The sequence below is a fragment of the Pecten maximus genome, unplaced genomic scaffold (genome assembly GCF_902652985.1).
Source record: "Pecten maximus unplaced genomic scaffold, xPecMax1.1, whole genome shotgun sequence".
Classification (NCBI taxonomy): domain Eukaryota; kingdom Metazoa; phylum Mollusca; class Bivalvia; order Pectinida; family Pectinidae; genus Pecten; species Pecten maximus.
The window spans coordinates 162245-166658 of NW_022979540.1; positions in this window are offsets into that span (position 1 = coordinate 162245).

Consider the following 4414-nt stretch of genomic DNA (forward strand, 5'->3'; position numbering starts at 1 on the left):
GTAAGTACCACGCGCGCGGGTACGGGTTTAATTGTTCACCAATGGAAGTTTTGCCGAAATCATTACGTTTTACTGTTGATCACATCCCACTGGAGGTGTCCAAAAAGATCCGACACTCCTAGCAGCTCTAGAAATGACGTCAGAACTGCACGTTGAGTGTCACCGTATTCCGTAGTATTGTAACCACGTGTCCGCGGTAGCGTGGTTAATTGTTCACCAATGGAAGTTTTGCCGAAATCATTACGTTTTACTGTTGATCACATCCCACTGGAGGTGTCCAAAAAGATCCGACACTCCTAGCAGCTCTAGAAATGACGTCAGAACTGCACGTTGAGTGTCACCGTATTCCGTAGTATTGTAACCACGCGTCCGCGGTAGCGTGGTTAATTGTTCACCAATGGAAGTTTTGCCGAAATCATTACGTTTTACTGTTGATCACATCCCACTGGAGGTGTCCAAAAAGATCCGACACTCCTAGCAGCTCTAGAAATGACGTCAGAACTGCACGTTGAGTGTCACCGTATTCCGTAGTATTGTAACCACGCGTCCGCGGTAGCGTGGTTAATTGTTCACCAATGGAAGTTTGCCGAAATCATTACGTTTTACTGTTGATCACATCCCACTGGAGGTGTCCAAAAAGATCCGACACTCCTAGCAGCTCTAGAAATGACGTCAGAACTGCACGTTGAGTGTCACCGTATTCCGTAGTATTGTAACCACGCGTCCGCGGTAGCGTGGTTAATTGTTCATCCAATGGAAGTTTTGCCGAAATCATTACGTTTTACTGTTGATCACATCCCACTGGAGGTGTCCAAAAAGATCCGACACTCCTAGCAGCTCTAGAAATGACGTCAGAACTGCACGTTGAGTGTCACCGTATTCCGTAGTATTGTAACCACGCGTCCGCGGTAGCGTGGTTAATTGTTCACCAATGGAAGTTTTGCCGAAATCATTACGTTTTACTGTTGATCACATCCCACTGGAGGTGTCCAAAAGATCCGACACTCCTAGCAGCTCTAGAAATGACGTTCAGAACTGCACGTTGAGTGTCACCGTATTCCGTAGTATTGTAACCACGCGTCCGCGGTAGCGTGGTTAATTGTTCACCAATGGAAGTTTTGCCGAAATCATTACGTTTTACTGTTGATCACATCCCACTGAGGTGTCCAAAAAGATCCGACACTCCTAGCAGCTCTAGAAATGACGTCAGAACTGCACGTTGAGTGTCACCGTATTCCGTAGTATTGTAACCACGCGTCCGCGGTAGCGTGGTTAATTGTTCACCAATGGAAGTTTTGCCGAAATCATTACGTTTTACTGTTGATCACATCCCACTGGAGGTGTCCAAAAAGATCCGACACTCCTAGCAGCTCTAGAAATGACGTCAGAACTGCACGTTGAGTGTCACCGTATTCCGTAGTATTGTAACCACGCGTCCGCGGTAGCGTGGTTAATTGTTCACCAATGGAAGTTTTGCCGAAATCATTTACGTTTTACTGTTGATCACATCCCACTGGAGGTGTCCAAAAAGATCCGACACTCCTAGCAGCTCTAGAAATGACGTCAGAACTGCACGTTGAGTGTCACCGTATTCCGTAGTATTGTAACCACGCGTCCGCGGTAGCGTGGTTAATTGTTCATCAATGGAAGTTTTGCCGAAATCATTACGTTTTACTGTTGATCACATCCCACTGGAGGTGTCCAAAAAGATCCGACACTCCTAGCAGCTCTAGAAATGACGTCGAACTGCACGTTGAGTGTCACCGTATTCCGTAGTATTGTAACCACGCGTCCGCGGTAGCGTGGTTAATTGTTCACCAATGGAAGTTTTGCCGAAATCATTACGTTTTACTGTTGATCACATCCCACTGGAGGTGTCCAAAAAGATCCGACACTCCTAGCAGCTCTAGAAATGACGTCAGAACTGCACGTTGAGTGTCACCGTATTCCGTAGTATTGTAACCACGCGTTCCGCGGTAGCGTGGTTAATTGTTCACCAATGGAAGTTTTGCCGAAATCATTACGTTTTACTGTTGATCACAATCCCACTGGAGGTGTCCAAAAAGATCCGACACTCCTAGCAGCTCTAGAAATGACGTCAGAACTGCACGTTGAGTGTCACCGTATTCCGTAGTATTGTAACCACGCGTCCGCGGTAGCGTGGTTAATTGTTCACCAATGGAAGTTTTGCCGAAATCATTACGTTTTACTGTTGATCACATCCCACTGGAGGTGTCCAAAAAGATCCGACACTCCTAGCAGCTCTAGAAATGACGTCAGAACTGCACGTTGAGTGTCACCGTATTCCGTAGTATTGTAACCACGCGTCCGCGGTAGCGTGGTTAATTGTTCACCAATGGAAGTTTTGCCGAAATCATTACGTTTACTGTTGATCACATCCCACTGGAGGTGTCCAAAAAGATCCGACACTCCTAGCAGCTCTAGAAATGACGTCAGAACTGCACGTTGAGTGTCACCGTATTCCGTAGTATTGTAACCACGCGTCCGCGGTAGCGCGGTTAATTGTTCATAATGGAAGTTTTGTGCCGAAATCATTACGTTTTACTGTTGATCACATCCCACTGGAGGTGTCCAAAAGATCCGACACTCCTAGCAGCTCTAGAAATGACGTCAGAACTGCACGTTGAGTGTCACCGTATTCCGTAGTATTGTAACCACGCGTCCGCGGTAGCGTGGTTAATTGTTCACCAATGGAAGTTTTGCCGAAATCATTACGTTTTACTGTTGATCACATCCCACTGGAGGTGTCCAAAAAGACCGACACTCCTAGCAGCTCTAGAAATGACGTCAGAACTGCACGTTGAGTGTCACGTATTCCGTAGTATTGTAACCACGCGTCCGCGGTAGCGTGGTTAATTGTTCACCAATGGAAGTTTTGCCGAAATCATTACGTTTTACTGTTGATCACATCCCACTGGAGGTGTCCAAAAAGATCCGACACTCCTAGCAGCTCTAGAAATGACGTCAGAACTGCACGTTGAGTGTCACCGTATTCCGTAGTATTGTAACCACGCGTCCGCGGTAGCGTGGTTAATTGTTCACCAATGGAAGTTTTGCCGAAATCATTACGTTTTACTGTTGATCACATCCCACTGGAGGTGTCCAAAAAGATCCGACACTCCTAGCAGCTCTAGAAATGACGTCAGAACTGCACGTTGAGTGTCACCGTATTCCGTAGTATTGTAACCACGCGTCCGCGGTAGCGTGGTTAATTGTTCACCAATGGAAGTTTTGCCGAAATCATTACGTTTTACTGTTGATCACATCCCACTGGAGGTGTCCAAAAAGATCCGACACTCCTAGCAGCTCTAGAAATGACGTCAGAACTGCACGTTGAGTGTCACCGTATTCCGTAGTATTGTAACCACGCGTCCGCGGTAGCGTGGTTAATTGTTCACCAATGGAAGTTTTGCCGAAATCATTACGTTTTACTGTTGATCACATCCCACTGGAGGTGTCCAAAAAGATCCGACACTCCTAGCAGCTCTAGAATAAGTGAGCACGATGGGAAATTTTTTTTTTTAAAAAAAAAAAAATTTTTTTTTAATTTTTGGGGGGGGTTTTTTTTTCCCAAAAGGGGTTTTTTCCCCAAAAAGGGGGGGGGAAAAAAATTTTTAAAAAAAAAAGGGGGGGGGGGTTTTTTTTTGGGGTTTTTAAATTTAAAAAATTTTTTTGGGGGGGGGGGGGAAAAAAATTTTTTAAAAAAGAAACGTAAACCCATTGGGGTTCCCCCTTTTCCCCCCCCCCCCGGGGGGGGGGGGGGAATTTTTTTTTAATTTTTTTTTTTCCCCCCCCCTTTTTTTAAAAACCCCAAATTTTTTTGGGGGGTTTTTTAAAGGGGTTTTAAAAAAAACCCCCTTTTAAAAAAACCCCCCCCCCCTTTTTGGGGGGTTTTTTTAAAAAAAGGTTTGGGGGACCCCGGGGTTTTTCCCCCAAAAAAAAAAAATCCCCTTTTTTTTTAAAAAAAAGGATTTTCCCCCCCTTTTTAACCCGGGGCCCCCGGGGGCCGGGGGCCCTTTTTTTTAAAAAACCCCCCCCCAAAAATTTTTTTTAAAAACCAACTTTTTAAAAAAATTGGGGGGTGGAAAAAAACCCCGGAATTTCCTTTTTTAAAAAAAGGGGGTTTGGGTTAAGTAAAAATTTTTTTTTTTTGGGGGGGTTTTTTTTTTTTCCCCCCCGGAAAAATTTTAAAAAAACCCTTTTTTTTTCCCCAAAAAAAACCCCCTTTGGAAAAAATTTTTTTAAAAAAACCCCCGGGCCCCGGGTTTTTAAAAGGGAAAAAAAATTTTTTGGGGGAAATTTTAAAAAATTTCCCCCCAAAACCAAAAAGGGAAAACCCCCCCGGGGGAAAAAAACCCACCCAAAACCCAAAAAAAATAAGTAAAAGGGGGGG